We start from the raw sequence: 21,388 nt of genomic DNA, 5'->3' as shown, positions 1-21,388 counted from the left end.
AAACTTGCTCAAAATATTGGGTCGATGTATCTTGTGAAGAATATTTTCCCATTTACCATATTAAAAATAATTTACCACTCTCTAATTGCTTCTTATTTGAATTGCCACTCATTTGTGCATCTTAATACCTTTTGGAAGCACATAAATCCCTTAAAGGTACTACAAAATAGGGCTATAAGAATACATGTTGTGTGTTTTACATTGACCTTCAAACTTGAAAATGCTTTGGAAACTAAAATGTTATTTTTTTTCTTAAATTTGTTATTCCTAGATACATGATTGACATAAGCGGAACGGATCTGCTCTCTTTGGGGTATTTGGGGGGGGGGGGTTATTTCTGAAAAATTAGAAAAAATGAGGTATTTTCATCTTACGAACGAGTGATCGGATCTCAATGAAATTTGATATTTCCACAGCAGATGCCACTTGTCGCTAATTCTCCACAGCAGTGGGGTCAGTCGTGGAATCAGTACAGTGCTGCTTCTGCCGCATATCCCCAGTACCAACAGAGTGCTTGGAATGGACAAAATTAGGATTCGGGCTCATCATGGCCTCAACACCAACAGGTATTAAATCATTTGCTTTGCTTTTAATATTGACTTAATCTACCTTGTCTCTGCTAATCAGAATAGCCTGGATAGTAACACTTTGAAGGTTTTAGAATCTTTACATGATTTCCATGCGACTACTGTTTTCTATGATGTAAAAAAAAACCTTTGACATTTTAAATTATCAAATTCTTCTTGACAAAATGATAAATTCTGGTATAAGAGGGAAAGGGTTACAAACTATTAAATCATACCTGTGCGGACGCAAAATCACAGTAGATGTTGGTGGAAAAATGACTAATTTAAAGTCTTATTGATATTGGTGTCCCCAAGGCTCAGTATTAGGTCCACTTTTATTTTTGATTTATATTAATGATCTTTGACGTGGTTTGTAAGAGAATATTAGCCATGCAATTTGTTTTGCAGATGATACAGCTATAACAGTTAAAGCTCACCGACATTGATCGAAAATTTGACTATAAGTGTTACCTCAGTCGATTGTTTGTTTCCAATAATCTAGTACCGAATTTTATAAAAACTAAATTTGTGGTTTTGGTCGTTCAAAACGTGCCACTCGAGATATTTCTTGTCAGGAGCTTCAGGTTGGTGATAAAAAAAATTTGTAGCGTCCAATTATATCGTTATTTAGAAGTTTTTCTTTATCCTTTTTTGTCATTTCATAATCATATTGAGTATTTAAGATTAAAACTTGCACAAAATGTTGGATCAAAATGCACAAAATTTACCGAGTGTGTCAAGTGACCATAAACCTAGGGAAGATCAGTGTGCCTCAGCTGAATTAAAATGTAATAGTTGTGGGCATCAAATCATGGCTAATTGTAGAAAAAGCCAAGACAGATAGTTCAATTGAGTGAGAAGGAAACCTGGCATTAACCCCCCCCCCTTATTAGGATGTATAAATATGATGTTAGTTCATTTGTCAATAGATATGTCTATCTATTATACGTCCTTGCGTCATTGCTAGGACAGTAGAGCCAAGGTAGATAGTCATAGAGCTAAGATAGTGATAGAACCTATAGTTTTCTTAGTGTTTGGTTAATTCGGCACGGGTAAACGGCGGGAGTAAGTGTGCCTCTCTTATTGGACCAATATCTGTTCCTTATCTTTTAGCAAGTCACCCCTGCCTAGAGTCCCAGGCAGGTTGACCAAGAATTTAAAATAGACATAGAACCATTAGATTTCCTGAAATGAGACGTAAACAAGGGACGCCAGCCTATGGTCATAGGAAGGTTGAACCAAGAATTTAGGATTCAACCTAACCCATTGGTTTGGTAGTGGATCTTAGGTTGATTCGGGCGAGAGTGTCTAGACTGGGGAATTTCTTGACACGGGCAGTGAACTGGAATAAATGGAAGACATTAGCAGCATTTGATTTCGTTGGTCCAATCAAAAATTGTTTTTGCCTCTGCATGATTTTGGACTTACGCACCATATTGTTGCGTTGATTCCATATTGGTATAGACCTAGTTACGTTAGGGTTGAACTTGAAAAGGTATTTTAACTGGGCCTATTCGTCTTATTAGAGGACTCAGGAAACGTTCTGTTAGACATTAGCGTTCTATTAACGTTCTGTTAAACGTTCTATTAGACATTAACGTTTTATAGACATGAGCAGCATTCGATATCGTAGTCCAATCAAAAATTGTTTTTGACTCCTTGATTTTGGAGTTGCGCACCATATAGTTGCGTTGCCTTCACAATGGTATAGTCCTAGTTATGTTAGGGTTGAACATGAAAAAGTATTTTCACTGGGCCTATTCGTCTCATTAGAAGATTCAGGAAAGGTTTTATTTTAAGTCCTACTATGTTTAGCATTTTTACGACCATTGTGACAAGGACAATTAATGGATAATTTATTGTGATATTTTTGATTTTAGTTAAATTTGCTCTACAGATGATGTCCTGCTTATCAGTTCAAGTCCTTCTTCTTTACAGGCAAACTTTGATTCTTTGATTTAATTTATTCATTTATTCTTTGGTTTGATTTTTTGGTTCTTCGATTCTTTGCTATAAGCTCTTTGGACTTAATGTTAATGCTATTAAGACTGAATTTCCTGCTTATATTGCCCGAGGTAAAGCTATGTCTTCTTTATCTGTTATTTTAGGTATTAAATTTATTAACTCCGCCTTGTTTATGGTCCAGATTATCATAATACAGGTATTCTTAGTGTTGACATGCCATATTAGGTTTTTGTACCAGGTATGTCATATTGGCTGCATTGAAGTATAGTTATAGTACGTATATACTTGCTAAACTACATAGTGCTCTAGCTCTGCCTCACGCACTGTATATTTCATCACTTTTGGATTTTATTTCTAAAACTGAGTAGTTAAAGGTTCGATCGGGGTTTTGTCGTTTACTCAAGTTTGTATCAGATTCCCGCTACATTACATGAATATTTTTATTTGAAATGATATTGCGTTCCTTACTTTTTATATGTAGTCGATTTAATAGATCACAACGCGTTTGAGAGAAGCTTAAATCGTTTACTTAATTTTCTGTCATTTAACATTGTTTACCTCGCTGTTTGGATTAATTTTGTATTAACAAACAAACGCAAAGTAAAAACAATATGGAAAATCTTTTCAACAAACACAAAGTTATAGGGGAAAACTTTGTGTTCGTTTGTTATGGAAAGGCAGTGTGGTCTTCGTCGCTAATTTTATATTATCTATTATTTTTTTGAAGTTGATTTTTCTTTAAATTTTTTTGTCTTTACTCTTCTTATTTTTTGTATAACCTGGCAAAAATAAACTTATCTTATTGTCTAGATCATTGAATAGCTAAGTATCTAGGCTATACATTAGTACGTCTATTGTTTCAATTATTTCAAGTTTGTTTTTCAATCTAAGAGACAATTGACTTGTCTGCAAGTAGATCTTCGAGCGATTAATCGATAGATTTGTTAAATTTTTCAACTTAGCGTTTCATACCTTATTATTTATCAATAAAATACTTATTTTCCTCTATTTCTGACAATGTTACTTCTGTTATTTAGTTCTTGTCATATTATGTAAGACTATCAAATTCGATTAGTAGCAGAAATTCCAAAATATAAATTCATGTTTAATGGTTAATGTCATTAAAGCATTTATACGAATTTTGGGTATTACCTTGAGGGTATTCATCCAGTATTCAAGCCAATCGTGTAAAAAGCAAATTATGTGTCACCAACATTTTTGTTTTAAAACACAAAACTAGTTATGCTTCAATGTCTATAAGTGAATAGTTTAGTCAATTTACTGGATTAGTTTCCACTTCTTTTTGCTTTATTTCACGGTTCAATGCAATATTGTCAAGGAAAACTTTGCGTAGTGTTTTTACCTTAATATTCTTCTAATAACCAAAACAAACCTCATCCTTGTTTTAGATATGAATAGTCCTGAGATGGAGCTAGGGAGCAAAATATGTTTTTATTTTGCAGTCCTTTATACTTCAATGAGAAACAACCTACCCGGGTTTGGAGTTAAATTTAGCATATAATGGTAAAATGTCAAAAACATTACGATGAGAACAGCTTTATCTCCTGGTTCCTTCTTAGGGCTGTTCATTCCTTAAATCTGTGGTTTCCTGCGATTTGATTTTGATTGTTATACAACTATTAATTTAACTGAATAAGTTTTTCTAAGGGAAGTGAATAGGGAAGCTGAGACTTAAGGAATAAGACTTTAAGGGATAAATATCAGCATATGTATATAAAAACTGACAATGCACAATCATTGGTATGTTTTTAGTAAATTGCAAATTATAGTCATGTTTTCAGAAGGCATAGGGATCTAGTAGTAATAGTAGTAGAAGTAGTAGTAATAGTAGCAGTAGTAGTAATAGTAGCAGTGTAAACAAAAGCAGTAGCATTACTATTCAAATATTATCTTTTGGTGAAGTCGGAATCCCGCACAAAATACCCTCTTGGTTTCAACTTACATACAAAACTGTTCCTAAGACATTGCTTATATGTTCATTTGACAACCTGCATATTTGGAAGGGCATAAGCCCTTCCAAAAATATTGCTGATGTGCCGTGTGGACTCCATTTAACATATTTTTGACTTGAATACTCAATGGCTTATAAGTTGTTGCAATGGAAGCATTAGCTTGAGTAGTTTACTAGTAGTATTTGTAGTAGTATCAGCGAAAGTAGTAGTGTTAGTAGTGAGCATGCACATGTTACCTTTTTGTGAATTGATTTTACCCTAAAAGTAATCTCTATAGTGTAATCTCAAGTTAAGACTCAAATCTTTCCATGAGATACGATTTTTTAAAAACATGCATGTACATAGTGTGTTTTGATTTTGTTCAAATTCCACCTGAATATTCTGTCAAATTTCCCCCTTAAATATGCATAGCCTTAATTATACTAGTGTCATAGCAGTAATGGTAGTAGTAGGAACAGTAGTTGCAGCAGTAGTAGCAGATACACGTTGCCTTTTGGTCAGTTGAACATCCCACCCATGATGCCTCAGAAGTTTCCTATGGATACGGTAAGCCGTTCCAAAGAGATTGCTAATATGCTCGTATCAGGAATATGTATCCTCAAAGCATGTTTTGATTTAGTTATAACTTTGCCCTTCATTTTCTGCCTTAAATTGTCTCCTAGCATTTTCTCATAGTCTTAATTGTACAGTATCATAGTAGGAGTGGTAATAGTAGGAACGGCTGTGGCAGTACTACTACTACTAATAAGAACTCATCACAGCATCAGTCCGCCTAAGGCCAATACAGCTACGCACGCTCCTCTTTCTCCCTAATCTACGCAAAGCCTCCCTCTTTACACGCTCACAGGGATTTCCTATTTCTCTTAAATCTTTCTTTACGACAGCCTCCTTCCAAAACTGTGGATGACCTGCTTCCTGTTTAGCCCAAGACGATTGACTGAAAAGGACGATCTTTGTCAATTTGTAATAGTGTTTATTAGTAGTAAGAGTAACTGCAAGGGCAGTAGTAGTAGGTGCACGTTGCCTTAGGGTCAGTTGAATATCCCACTCATGATGCCCCAAAATTTCCCCTTGATACAGTAAGATGTTCCAAAAATACTGCTGATACGCCCGTATCAGCAATCGTTATCCAAATAGTATGTTTTGATTCAATTCAACTTTCCCCTCAACACTCCCTGGAATTTTTATTTCGATATCTACAGCCTTTGTAGTTCTTTTTTTAGAAGCAGTAGTTTCAGTGAGCAGTAGTAGTAGTAGTAGCAGTAAATTTACCAGTAGTAGTGGTAGTTGTAATAGCGTGTAAACGTTGCCTTTTTGGTCAATTGACCATCCTGCTTATTATCTCCTGTAAGTTCCAAATAAGTATACTTAGGCATTCTTGAGTTACGCCCTTCTGACAACCCACATGCACATATCGTGTATTAATGTTGCCCAAAATTTTCCTCGATATTCCCTGAAAGTCACTTGAATGACTTTTGTCTCTTTGGAAAGACAAATTCTTCGATAATCATTTGTAACCCACACAATTTATTGTAACCCACTATACAAGTTTTACAGAGTGGAGTATGAAAGACAATCAAATAAAGAAAATACAACAAACAACGAACGGAAAATCACTCAATGAAGAAACCGGATAAGATCATGGTGCGTACCAAGACGGAATGACGCATCTTTCTAAAAGCCAACAAACAAGTATGGGTTTAATAAGAGAGTTATACTTTACTTATTTGCGCCGTTTATCCGTGCCATTTAACGAAAAACTTGGAAAACTATAGATTCTATGAGTATCTTAGTTCTATCACTATCTACCATAGTTCTTCTGCCCTAGGAATGACACATGGACGGATAATAGAGAGACATGTCTATTAACAAATAAACTAATATCATTATTATACAATCCTAATAAATGGGTTAATGCCAAGTTCACCATTCACTCAATTGGACTATCTGTCTTGGCTTTTTCTACAATTGGCCATGGTTTTTTGCCAACAAATACTTGATTTTAATTCAATGAGGTGCGAACAATTGAACAAAAAGAAATAAAAGGCCATATTAGAGTATCAGATTCAGTCTCCGAGGTTTTCTGATGGCAAACGAATTTATTACACCTTCTTTTTTCGGCAGTTCGTTCCTGTATAATTGCATAAACAACAGCACCTGTAACTTTTCCTATGACGTTGTGCATATGAGTGCAGAATACGTTTTGTCGACCTTGAGTAAAAATTCTGTCTGCCTCGCATTTTGAAACTGGAAGCGTCGCAAGGATTGTGAGCAATGCAAAGATATTTGGGAAAATCTACTCCTGACATGACTTATCTTCCTGGGACATAATCTTATCTTCCATAATCTTCCTGGGACGTGACCTACAACCCTTTCCCCCATGCTCTGGGGTTTTTCTATCAACCACGAAGACCTTGTTATATGATCTTTGTACTATTTTGAATATAATGGCTATGTCAAAATTTGTATTTGATGCATTTAAGAAAAGAGGACCTGGGGGCACTAGGTAGCCTCCGATCACTTTTAACTCTTATTTAGGGCTTTGGAACTTCTTATTTCCAATAGAGCTAGTTCCCTCATCTCTTCCACAAAAACTTTATAAGTTAACAATGGACAACTAGTATAACTTATAGCCCCTACCTCTGATGGCTTTGGGGTTAGAGAAAGTTGTCATACCCAAAGACTTCATTCCCAAAAGCCCAAAAACCTTTCAAACATGTTGAACAAAATGGTGATCTGATTTTTTTTTTGATATGTTTAGGAAAATTGTGGTCATGAGGGGAGGCTAATTGCCCTCAAATCACTCTGACTGAGGCTTTAGAGGAGGCTCATTTGATTGGAAACTAATGGTTCTGGCTCACCTTTTAAGGGTCAAAAGTAATAGAAGCCAACCTAAAAGAGAGCACAAGAAGTTTCAATTTCCAATCGAATGAGCGCCTTTTGAAGATTATATGACCATCCCTTGTCTACGCTGTGCCTTGGTCAGAAGAAAAGAATACATTGTTCTTTACTTAGGCAGTGCAATTGCTCAGCTATAATTTTCGCCAATATTGAATTACTAATGGGTATTGTCAATTAACAATTGACTTGTCTTCAAAATCATTGAAAAATGGAAAAACTAAGTTTTGAACATTAATTGTCAAATAAAAAGAGTAAATGTGCTATAAAATTAATAATGATTACTTGATATTCCTCTTGTTAATTTTTTTACATATTATTTTAGAATTAATTTTTTTTTATTTTCCACGAAAAAAAGAGATACAAAAAAGATGAAAATGAATATGAACGCCTAAAGAAATAATGTTTTTTCGGTGAAAGCATTGAGAAGCATTTAAAATTAATATAGATTTTGTTTACTTGCCCTAGAATTTTTGTCTCTTTTTTGAAATCATGAGCTTTATTTTCTCTCCTTCTTTCCAGGGTTGTCGTGGAGTGACTAGCAAAACGTTCGAAACTGTGAAGACACATTGTCCAAAGCTTCGGTACTTAAGTGCCGATATCTATATGTCAGATAAATCCAATTTATTGGATACTCTGCGGCTACTGAAATTCATTCAGTAACTTTCATTCGATTATTAAAGTGATGATTCTTACGATTCCTATGGTAATTCCTCGGTTTACGATTCCTAAGATTACTGCAATATTATTACTCTGACGATGAAGATTACTTCAATATTTTTTTCTCGTGGCTTTTTGTTGTTCAATAGCACAGTCCCACAAGCTATGCTTTTGCTGTGCTGTCAGTATGATATTTCATTGTTTTGATAATAAAAGTTGTTCTACTACTACTAATCAATAAACTGTATTATTTGTACTATAATCATTGTAACTTTAGCAGTGAAGGTAGTTTTTGGTTTAACGGTCTTTCAAGCTGAGACTGTCTTATTTGATTTTTATTCAACAATAAGTTGTGGCTGATCGTTTTATATAACTATCTTCTAAGTTAATGTATGTTGTCCTTTTTTGTTTAAATCATTAAAAATTAAGTTCTAAATACGAGTAAATTACTGGAATTATCAAAACTCGCTCCAATTTCCTGAAAATTAAAATAGAATTTAGATGCCTTAAGAAGCTATGTAGGAAGCTTTTTAGTGTTGAAAGCAAAATCGAAACCCATTTCGTGCAATCTGAAAAAAAAAATTATTTAATAGCAGCCTTGCAGACAAATCTTTTCCTTTGGCTTGTGGTGCCTGAAAAACATTTATTGCAGCGCCCCCCCTGACTCGAATATAAAATAAAAAGCCAAATTAAAGACAAAAATTTGATCAAAGTGGTAATCCCCCATCCGTTCAAGTCACGGGGCAAATTCCCAGGTTGCCCCTCCTCCCCCACCCTTTGGATGGCTTTGCTTATAGATTATTCAAGATTACGAATTGCTGGAATATTATCAATGTGTATCAAATATACATCAGTTGTCAAGTGTAAGACAACAATAAATATATAAATGAATACCAAAATAAATGAATAAATTCCTATAAATAACCGACTCAATCGCAAAACTTGCAGAAAATAGAAGAGTACAGCTGATGTTCCTCGTGCCTTCTATATAACTCGACATAATTTGCACTTTACTGAAAACAATTTCTGTTTAAAACCATGTGTTTTATTTCTCATAATATGGAAAAAAAAATCATATGACTCCATCATAACTGACATTTCTTAAAAAACAGATGAATGTGGATCATCAGTTAACTAATATCAGATTAACCGGTTAACTAATATGCAAAGTTTCTTTTAAATACCCCACCGTGGGTTAAAAATTCCAAGATGTCTGCAAGGTTCGGTATCACAGATCCGATTGCTGCTGTGACGAAACGTCGTTCTGAATTTTTGGGGTCGCTTGGGCCTAGTAGTCTGGCAATTGCAATTCGTCCTTAGTGAGTTTTTGTAATAATGTTTTTATTTATTGGCGGTGTATCGTAACGTTTGTTTTTGTTTGTGCAGTTAAGTGTTTGTTTTTTTTTTTTTGTTTTTTTTTTTCTTTTCTTCTTTGTACTCCATTCGTGCCATTTGTGGTTTTGTATCGAGTGGGTGAATAAAATTATCTATCTATCTATCTATCTAGATAATCAATCCCTAAAGAAGGCACGGAGAAAGTCAAATCTACTCCTGTTAGTTTCTGCTCGGTTAGAGTTTAAATCCATTTTTACTGTAGTTCCTCATCGTTTCGGGTCCCATTTATCTGTTTATAATGATTTATGGTAGTATTTAGCTTGCAAAATTATTTGACTATTTCTGCTTATCTTCGGCTGAATTTAGTACTTTAATTTCCTCTGAAAAAATTTGTGTAATGGACTTTAAAGTTAACAATTTTTGGTAATGGAATCTTTTTCCTTATTCAAATAATAATTTACATCTTTTCGGTTTCTCCTATAAGAATCTGAATTTTTATCTGCTATATTTATGACTGACAAAATCTTTCAAAAAGTTTTAATAATATACGCCCAATAGAAAATCCGGATAGACATAGTATATTTTGGTATAGTTTCACACCACAACTTACCCGGAAAAATAAAAAGAAAACTTTCTCTGTTAATAAGATATTGTATTAATGCTGTTTCGAAACATGGATTTACGTACACCCTTTTTGGTTTAGTCTAATAGAAAGAGCAGACGTATTGATATTAACAGCCCTGAAGGTCTCAACTGAATATCCTCAGGCGTTGTTAAGATATTTCAGACTTTTTATTGTTAATAACCATATTCTTAGTACCTTTTGATTTGGTTTTAATGCTACAGAAGCTTTCCCTGAAATTTTTAATTATTTAACCTATTCTAGTTTTAATATATCCCACTTGGACATCTTGAGAACCTGGATGCGCTTAAACCACTTTGATTTAGTTCAATCGTAGAAGTAATAGTTGTAAAAGTAGTAGCAAAACAAGTAGTAAAAGTATTACCCCTTTAAGATTCAGCTTCATACCCTAAGGCATTGCTGGGATTTTGCTAGTATTCTCCTTTTTATACCTAAATGTGCATAGTGTGTTTTAATGTAGCACAGCCACCCCTCAAAGTGCCAGGAAAGCTTCAGCTTAATACTCTATATGTCCTTTAGCTATTGCTTGAGGGGAGTGTTGAATAAAATCAAAACGCTATTTCTTGCAGATATTCATAAGAATATATCAAAATTGTCTCAGTAACTACCTAAGGTATGAAGTCAAAACTTTCCGAGTATGCTAAGGGGGATGTTAAACTTCTGAAGGAATCATATGCATAAGCTACAACTACTTCTAGTAGTACTACTAAATTTTTCTAATTCTATTATTGAAGCTAGGGATATTAAGCTGAAACTCTTAGAGAATGTTCAGGGGGACATTAAACTAAATCAAGACGTACTGTGTGCAGGAAGATTATCAAAAAAGGAGTTCCAGGAATATAATAGGTTTGCCTTAGGATATTAAATTGGAAACTCACGGGGGAAGGGAGTGGGGTCGGACAAACCAGACACTGTTTGCATGCTACCGATACTACATCTACTAATAACACTGCAACTATTATTACTGCTATTGCGGCCAAGTATAAGGGTGTCGGTACGAAATTTTCAGGGAATGTCAAGGGGAGTGTTGTGATAAAATTAAAACTTACGCAGGTAATCAGTACAGTGTTTCACAAACATTTCTTGTTTATTATGTTGAAACCTTCAGTACATGTTGAGGGGAATGTTGAATTAATTAAAAGCCACTATGTCTGTACTGCTAATATTACTATTACTTTTACTAAGGCCTAGGAAACAAGGGTGTAACTTACATTAAATCTGGGACTTGAACTAAAGCAAATTTCACTGTGCTCATGCAGGTTATCAATGGAGCATATCAGCAATATCTTCAGAACGTTAAGTTGTAACTTTTACTACATGTTCAAAGGGAACATTGAAATAATCAAAAGGTGATATGTGCATTCTATTAATGATGCTTCTACTATTGCTACTCCCTTCACTAAGGCTAAACCTACGAATGGGAAACTTTGATGAAACTTTGAGGTAGATGTTGAGCTTAATCAAAACACTACGTGTATGCAGGCTATAATTGGAGCCTATCAGCAATGTCATGTGGACAACTTGGAGTGTTAAATGAAAACTGTTAGGATCTATTGAGGGGGATATCGAGCTAACATAAAAACAATAGCTTATGTGCATACTACATAATATTGCTACTATTACTGGTATTGCTAGTACAACTGTTACTGCTTGTGCCAGGCTAATGTTACAGGGGTGAAAATTGTCGGGGATGTTGAACAAAAATTAGCGTACTCCTACCACCACTACTACTAATCCATGGATGTTAAGCTAATCAATTGATGCTATGGTCATGCTAGTATTAGTAAGGCAGATAAACATACTATTACTTCTACTATGACTACTACTGAGGCTAAGACTATAGAGGTTAACTATTCAGGGAATTGTGAGAATGATGTAAAACTAAATGAAAATACACTGGCATGCTGGTTGTCAAAATTGTCTATCAGCAATATCCTAGAAACGGCTTAAGATATAAGTTGGAAGTTTCAGACTCTGTTAAACTAAACGAAAAACACTATTTGTAAGTTATTATTGCAACTACTAATTTCAACTACCGTGACCACGACTGCCTGCGACTCTGATTACTTGCGATTGCGACTACTTGTGACTGTGAATATTTGCAATTGCAACAACTTTGGACTAAGAATTTAACTGCTTGTTTCAACAATTACTTAAAAGTTTGAATAATTGCTGTTACTACTAAATAATTATTTGCAACTGAGAAATACACAATAGAATCGCAGAGTATCTGACGATGAAGGTAGGCTCATCTCGTAGGTCCAATAGTTGATTTAAGAGCCCCCCCCCTCATATTCATTAGACGTTAATAGATCGACTGAGTAATTCGAACGGCTAAATAACAAGTACACTACTGGTCTGTTGTTCAATTCTGGCATTAAATATCTAGCGATTCATAATATTCACATTGCCTCTCTTTCGCTGACATTTGAAACGAAATTAAGATCGCTATGTGCTGCTCGATAAAGTGGCTTTAAAGGTGGCCTAACCTTCTCTTAAAACATTTAAAAATGGGATTTTGTTTAGAGTCTAATGTCATTTATCGTACTATGGGGCGATATATCATGTTCTTTTTATATATAAGCTTAAAAATTAACGTTTTATTATTAAGAGTTAAGTTTAATATATTTTCGACAAACTATTCCAGAAAAATTGGCTAGTGATATGTCTTTATATTTATAGAATTTGTGCACTAGCTTTTTTAAAATACATGAAATTGACGCAACAGACCAGAATTGCGATCAAAGAAAATTCCGTAAATAACAGTAAATAAAAGGTTAGACAATTTATGAAGGTCTCAGCAATCTTTTACTAGCCATGAGAAAGAGAGAGAGATAGATTTTTTAAAAAACAAAATTATAAAAACAGAATAACAACAGAGAAAATACAACAGATTTCAATTCACAATTCTGTTTCAGAAACCTGGATGAGGTCTATGTTAGGGTCAAATTTCTTTTGCTTTCAATCTTCAACTTGCATTACTTTACTGACGTAACATAGTGGTAATCAATCAATTCATAGACGCAAAAATACTCATTTATAATTTGACTATATACAACAACTAGAAACACAAACTCGGATAATTCCTTAATATGTTTAAAACCTTAGGACACATCTCACCAACATCTAATTCCAACATACCTAAAAAAAATTCGTGTATTGCTTAGACGGAGTAACAGATGTTCCTACAAAACTGAATTTCTAGCTGAAGCATAAAATTAAAGCAGGGTCCAAGATTGCTATTCATAATCTGGCTCATTAGCTTTACTGTAAAAGAATAAACCAAACACTGACACCACTCGAAATTTTTGCTAGATGTCTAACTGAAACACGAAACACAATTGAAATTCCGTATAGCTATAATTGGCAGCACACGAAGAGGACGAACATTCCAACATTTTGGGAAATCTTAACTATAATAAGCTGAATATGTTTCCTAAGAGAGAGTGTTTTGTCTGTATAGACTTCTAAGTACTTAATTTTAGCATTCTTGGGAACAATAACCTCAATTTGCTGTTTACTTACGCAGTGCTGTTTTGCTGCCTAAGATGTAGGCGGAAGAGTTGAAAATTCTTTCTTTTCTCCATTTTTTTTCAGTACTCTTTCTTTTACTACTTAATTGTGTAAATGGGAGAATTTTCTGAAAGGAAGTACGACTAGAACCAGGAAGTACGACTGAACTCTTTGGTGAACAGCTGAAATTGGGAAATTAAGTTTTATGGGGGATAATCGTATAAATTCGAGTAAATTAAATATCTGGAAAAATATCTGTCAAATTTCCTGTCTTGAGGAATTCATTTTTGAATTTAGCTTACTTGAATTAATTTGTGACACAATAACATTGTGGGATAATTGGACATCAGAGCAATCCTTAGTATTTTTTTCGGCAAACAATTTACGGTACTGACCGTCGTGCTTGTGGGTTCTAAAAATAAATGGTACTTTTATCCTGAATCAAAAACAAGTGTTGAAGTTCTATGCACCAAAAAGTAAGAATCTTCTGTTTTAACAATAGTGAGTCTATATCCCCGTAATAAACTTAGACTTTTCCCTCCCCGGCCATCGGAGCTTGTACACATTGTAATAAAATTTCAACAGAGTTTTTGGAAATTTTTAAAATGGCACTACCAGCGGCAATATTTCTATTTAAAACTACACTTCTTTTTTCCTATGTGAAAGGATTTTATTGGGGTCTATGATCATGAACGATGTGAAATTTGATCAACATTTATTCGGCATATTTTTTTAGTCGGGTAAAACGTCAAAAAGGCTCCTATGGCGAACACTCGCACATTTAACTGGAATCTGAGTTTTAAATGAGCTTAAAGATTTCTTTTTCAACCTTTGTTTTTGCCTCAAATTGTTTACTGATAAAGATGTCGATAAATGTCTTCAAATATGGCTTCTGATCAAATTGGAGGACTCTATGAATCTTTGTGACCTTGAAACCGTTAGCTAGCATCCACCCCAAAAGAACGAGGTGTACAACAATATTCCGTCCCTGGTGAAGGTTGGCAATAAGCTTTAGTTTTGAAGGTGTCCTGTACATACTCTCATTCTCTAATAACAAAATATCTTAGAGACTAAGTGAATCTCTAAGCATGAATCTATTTATGTACGGGAAAACCAAGCCCTAGTATATAATTACATGGGTATTTCATGCTGCGAGGACTACTTACTTGAAGCACTGTATCGAAAGAAAATTGTTTTAAACCCCTACAACCCTATAAATTAGTATTATGTTTTACATCTCTCCCCCCCCTCCCACCTCGTAAAACAAATTCCTATTAAAATTTAGTAACATTAATATCCAAGCTTTCTATAAATAACGATGTGTAGCCACTTCCCATCTCATTGTAATTTTCTGCTTTATTAAAAATACTTACCACCAACTCTCAGAAAACACACTCAAGATTATGTAAGTCCGGATGGAGTGTCTGCATTTTCTTTTGTAGGTAATGTGGATACAACTCTCCGGACTTTTCATTGCATTAAAATATTTTTTGGGCGATGCCCTTATACTTTACCATCCACCCCGCTCCAAAATTTGTTTTTCAAGAGGAACCCAAACCTTTCCCATATAGGAGTGGACTATGTCAACTGTATATGTATAGATACTACCGCTTGTTAGAAAGTTGAAGGGGTCTCCAAATTCAGCTCTAAATACATAAACATTACGCATATAAAATATATAAAATCTAGGTAAAACAGGGGTTGGAACTGCTTCACTTTGTCCCGCTTTCTCCCAATCACTGCCACCTTGAAGAGCAGGCAACTGATTTAGAACTCTCTCGACCTCACTAGTTGGCACTTGATCTAAGACACGTTCCGTACATTCCGCATCAAGGCCGAGATCCCTCACAAAAGTGTCTAAATCAATATTGGGGGAAGCTATATTAATTGAGTTCACCCCTGCACTTGAACCCCCTCCCATTCACTTTCTAGGGGTGTAATTTAAAGATTGTTGTGAAATTGAATTAGTGATGACATCTTGAAGGAAAAAAGTTGCATAAGTTAACAAATAATCCCTATTTTGTAATAAACACCTACATCTTGTAGAAAACATTTGCAAAAATAAACAGACATTTCCTATTACGTAATATACAGGTGCACTATAACATTACGTAAGAGCCACGACTTCAGGGAATCGTAACTCCAATAGTATACCCCCTAAGGTGTTGTGGAATAGATTGGGCCTACACTTCTGCTAACAAACCTTCTATCATTTATTGGGCTATTATCATGCTGATTCAATGTTTTCATCTATAGTTTTGTCTCTTATTTTGGATATTTGTCAAATATAAAGAACGTTCTTTCCATAAGATAGGTTTGAGCGAAATTATAAAATACTATTGAAAATATTTTAATTCAGTTTCATTATTTTGATACAATTATAGAAAGCATTATTGTTCTAGTAATAAACACAAGTAGTGTTTAGCTAGATTCTCTTACTTCTTTGTGTAGTACAGTTCTTTTGGTTAAATACAATACTTTTGACTAACGCACAAGTGCCTTTTTTGCTCTGTCAATCATCAGTGGTATGTTAATATGAATGCTAAACGCTCTTCAGGGGCTATATATTAGGCGTTAGGAGTCAATGGTCAGTCCCTGGACTACTGTTCTTATTTGTGTTTTTAATCAACAAAATCTATTCTATCAGGATTTTTTATGTGCGTTAGTTTTTCAAAACTTTACCGACTAATTAAAATAAATCGTATAATAATTAAAATAATTGGAAAGAACTTATGAAAATAAACCAAATATTTAATTTATAATCATAGCAATTCCTGAAAATCGCAGCAATTCGGGACTGTACTTAACTGAATTTTAATTTTGAATATTGTAAATATAAAAATAAAATTGCTTTCCGTAACTCGCAAATGACAATGACGCTAGGCTCTCGAAATTACGGTTAAAGAAAAAGACAGCCGCCAAACCTCAGTTCATGATAGATTTTATTCATTTTAAGTTTGGCTTGAATATTCATTTTAACTGGTCTGGAATTTATTTATTCATCTAGTCACTAAATCTATCTATTTCATTAAATTAAAAAATAGCTTATAATTCTATTTAGCCAAAAATAAGCAAAAATAAAGTCAAATAACTGTCAACCGTAAAACTACCAAAATTTACCACTACTAAATAAATGAAACTCAAACCGAACAGACATTACAATAAATAGCCAGGTCAAACTACAAACTAGCAATAAATAACATGAGCAGGGCTTATAGCCCACATGCCTTCTCAAAACTTGAACATAATTTACTGCACTGAAAAAACAACTGCTTCACTGAAAAACAACAACAAACAACTGACTGTTGATTGTCAGTTGATCTACATATACTGATATTTACTCTTTAGTTTTGATATTTTTTTTTACCAGTGAAAGTAAAAAGGGAAAACATTTAAAACGTATTTTGTTTTTAGTAAAGTGCAAATTACGTTCTAGTCTTGAGAAGTCATGGGGGCTATAAACCCTACTCATGTTATTAGTATTCCTCCTCAACGAAAGTGATCAGGGGCCTATACCTGCAAATCCCTGAGGCGGCACTTTTCAGGGTACTGGACATTTATTTTTTTCGAGACGTGCCTGGATCTTACGTAACACTATAGGGAGTTGCTTGTTACGTAACAAAGAATGTTTTCTGCAAGTTTTCCATAAAGTTTATTGTGTTAATTGTTTAAAAACCTATGGATGTAGAAAAACCCCTCAGGGCCCCGTTTGTTTACCAATGTAAATTAATTAGTGATGACATAATATCATGTGATTTATAAAATTTATTAAGGATAACGTAATTTTGCGTAACTTGTTTTGCTAGAGTTTACGGTCCCCTATTCAATTGGGAAGCCCCGGTTGTAAATTAGGATGACACACACGTGTGTTTTTTACTTAATACTTTAGGAAATATTTTTTCTTCGCGTTTTTTTCTTCGAGATATTTTTTAAAACATTTTTTTCGAGATATTTTATTTCTTCGGGATGTTTTTCGAGATGTGGTTTTCTCCAAAACATTTTTTTTACATGTTTCTTTCTACCAGATATTTTTTTTTCTTCAAGACACATTTTCTTCGAAATGTTTTTCCTTAAGAATCTTTTTTCGAGATTTTTCCCTTAAGGCGTTATTCAGGACGCCAGGCCTTGGCAACCAATTCCAATGGGTACCCTAGCAGCGAATTTGACCAGGTCCCTAGCAAACAATTCCAACAGGACCCTAGTGACTAATTCCAGTGGGGGCATTAGCAACCAATTCCAACGAGAACCTTAGCAACCAATTCCAACAGGGGACCCTAGCAGGTAATTTCATTGGGTTCCCTAGAAACCAATTCCAACGGGACCCTAGTGACCAATTTCGGTGGGGGTTTTAGCAACCGATTTTAATTGAATCCTACTATCAACAGTTATTATTCATTATTGGTCGGAATTTTAAAGTCTTCTGTTAGTAAATATTTGACCTGAGGTGGACAATGACCAATTAAGTTATGTTTTAAAGTCAGTGAAGTGCTACGTCAATATTATTGCACAAATGATTTCACTTGGCAGTTAGACGCCGAAGGTTTTTTGTCCGGTTCACAGGTGTTATTTATTATTGGTCCATTACGCAAACCTGGTTTTTATATTATTTCTAATTTTCTGACGGGGAATAAACAAGGACAGGTTAAGATAGGTATTTAAGTCAGTGAGGTGTTACGTGGCATTGGCTTTTGATCTTTTATTGCGAAAATGATTTCACTTATTCATTATTGGTCGGAATTTTAAAGTCTTATGTTAGTTAATCTTTGACCTGAGCTGGACAATGACTGGTTAAGTTAGGTTTTGAAGTCAGTGAAAGTGCTGCGTAAGAATTATTGCACAAATGATTTTACTAGGTAGTTAAACACCAATGGTTTTTGTCCAGTGCGCAGGGGTTATTTATTATTGATCTATTACGCAAACCTGGTTTTTATATTCTTTCTAATTTTCTGGCGGGAGTTAAACAAGGATAGGTTAAGTTATGTATTGAAGTCATTTTGGGGTTACGCAGTATTGGCTTTAGATTTTTTAGTGCGAGAATCATTTCACTTATTCATTATTGGTTGGAATGTTAAAGTCTTTTGTTAGATAATATTTGACCTGAGTTGGACAATAACTGGTTAAGTAGGTTTAGAAGTCAGTGAAGTGCTGCCTAAGAATTATTGCGCAAATGATTTAACTCGGCAGTTAGACACCAAAGGCTTTTGTCCCGTGTGCGGGTGCTATTGATCTATTACGCAAACCCGGTTTTTATATTCTTACTAATTTTCTGGCGTGAGTTAAGCAAGGACAGTTTAAGTTAGGTACTAAAGTCAGTGAGGTGTTACGTAGAATTGGCCTTAGAGCAAAATAAACGTGCAACAAGTTTCACTAGCAAAAATGAGATGGAAACAAGTTTCAGAAACAAAAATCAGCACGGTACAAGCTCCATGAAATGAAACAAAAGTAAAAGTTTCACGAAGAGAAAAATCAACATGCAACAAATTTCACGAACAAAAACCAGCATGCCACAAACTCCATGAATGAAATATAGTACACAACAAGTTTTACGAGGATAAAAATCCTTTTACGAGTTTCACGAAAAGGAAAACCAGCATGCAACAAGTATCACGAACAAAACTCAGCATGCAATAAATTCCATGGAAAAAATTTGCAAGTTTCACAAAGAAAAAAATCAACAAGCAATAAGTTTCACAAACAAAAAGAACCACATACCAAGTTCCATGAACAAAATCGGTTTCACGATGAGAAAAATCAATTTACAAGTTTCAAGTAACAGGAGTTGTTACAATCAATGTAACAAGTTTCATGAAAAAAAAATCAGCACGCAACAAATTCCATGAAGAAAATTAGTTTCAAGAGGAGAAAAATCAAAGTAAAACTTTCACAAAGAGAAAAGTCAACATGTAGCGAGTTTCACGAACAAAAATCAGCACGCAAAAGGTTCCATGAACAAAAATTGGCACGTAACAAGTTTCATGAAGAAAATCTATTTCACATGGAAGAAATCAATGTAAAAGTTTCATGAAGAGGAGAATCAACATTCAACAAGTTTTACGAACAAAAAGTCAGAACACAGCAAGTTCCTTGTGAGTGTCTCTCCTTCCAATGTTAAATGATATTGATCAAAAACGTAGAGTAAACTAGCTATTTTCAGTTTACTGGCCATATATTACCATGGAAACTGCTACATAAAAAATCTTGAAATTGATGGAACTTGGAGTTGAATGTGTGGAATCAGAAGTTTGGAATCAGGGGTAAAAATCCCATTTTTAACAAAACTACTGAAACTGAAGAGAAGGCTCGTTCAAGAAAAGTTTTAAATTCTAAGTGGCGTGAATTGCCTTGGACTATCATGTTCTTAAAATGAAATCCTAATTTCCACAGTTAAAAGTAAACAGTGTTCAATTTTAGATTTACAATCTTTTGTTTATGGTGAAAAAGTTGAAAATGCCTTAGAGATGATTTTGGGCACCACATTGATGCCACGAGAACAGGCACGCAATGTCATAGTGGTGTGAAGTGCTTATGGGCACCACGAAAGAGTTTGCTTACGAAAATGTGAACCAATGGAGTTAAAGCTTAATTTTTGATCAAGAAATGTTTGAAAATGGCTTAGAAATGATTAGAGATGTCAGTCATTGTGATAAGGTTGTGTGAAATGACATTGTTTATCAGTGAGAGTTTGCTTGCAAGAAAACATGAACCAATGAATTTGATGCTTGATCTTTTAACCAGAAAATGTCTTAGGTGATTAGTGATTAGAGGTAGCAGAGAGTCAGTAATAGTGTTGCAAAGGGGCGTGAATTTTCATGGAGGGCATTGCGTTGAAGGGTGGCTTGCAAAAAAATGGACTTGCGAAATCAACGGACTTTTGCCTTTTTTGTATGAAATTATCTTTAAAATGTCTTAGGAATGAAAATATGTCTCATCATGTGCCATGAGATAGCCACATATTGCCACAATGGCGTTAAAGGGGAAACCCTTTATGAAAGGAGAATTACGCTTTGGCTCTGTTTGGCGTATAATACAATAACGAACCTGTCGCAAGGGAATTATCCCCCCCCCCAAACGTCACTCCCCAATTTTTTGCGGTGACATTAAGCTGTTTTGAGCAAATTCCCATTTTGTCCCCCATTCGCTGCTTTACCAATAAATATAAAAAGCTTTTGCCTTCCTCATTATCGAAAAAATGGACAAAATTTCCCATTAGTTTCTCCTTTCTTAATTGGATGGTTGCTCTGCCTTGGTTTTTGTATTTATCCGCTTATTTTTATCCCCTTTCTCTTTTGATAAGTGTCTTTTTTAAGTTCTTAATATATATTTTCTCTCTTTTAATTTTCGTTTTCTATATTTATTCGCTTGTTCTGACCCCCTTCCCTTTTTAGTGTCCCTTTTAATTTATTTTGATATGTATTTACCTTAATTTTTTTTTAGTTTAGTTTGAGTAGTTCTTTTTTATTTTTAACCTTTTACAGCTAAATTATTGACTTAAGTTTTTTGCTGCTGTTTTGGCATTCTTTGTCAGTTTTCCTTTTCTTTTGCTCTCTTAGTATATTTCCGACTCAGAAGTCCAAATTCGGTCCTTCAGAGCTTGTAATAGTGATTTTTTTTAATCTTGTGATTGCAAACACAAATCTCAGGGGGAGATGCGCCATCTTATATACCCTCTCCCAATGAAGATCAGAAAGAGAGGCAAATCTGGGAATTAAAAATAGCAGTGGCAAAAAGTCAGTTCAATAGCCAAAGAGAAGTTCCAACTTAAACAATATCCTAGGCATCTACCTCCTTGTTACTAAAGGCAATTAGTAATTCTTGATAACTGAAAATCGTTCTCT

The 21,388-nt window shown here is 34.4% G+C and overlaps 1 protein-coding gene and 1 long non-coding RNA gene across 2 annotated transcripts in view; both read left to right on the top strand.

Annotated features, from left to right (window-relative positions):
- The window catches only part of LOC136040932 (zinc finger protein 271-like), a 113,651-nt gene that overhangs the window by 63,341 nt on the left and 28,922 nt on the right, over positions 1–21,388 (top strand). The window lies entirely within an intron of this gene.
- LOC136040934 (uncharacterized) lies at positions 3,792–8,324 on the top strand. Its single transcript, XR_010620916.1, has 2 exons — positions 3,792–3,881; positions 7,925–8,324. It is a non-coding gene; the product is annotated as an uncharacterized LOC136040934 (long non-coding RNA).

Source organism: Artemia franciscana, chromosome 21, assembly GCF_032884065.1.
Source record: "Artemia franciscana chromosome 21, ASM3288406v1, whole genome shotgun sequence".
NCBI classification, from domain to species: Eukaryota; Metazoa; Arthropoda; class Branchiopoda; order Anostraca; family Artemiidae; genus Artemia; species Artemia franciscana.
The sequence above is the reverse complement of the archived record's forward strand: the minus strand, read 5'-3'. Positions and strand labels throughout refer to the sequence as shown.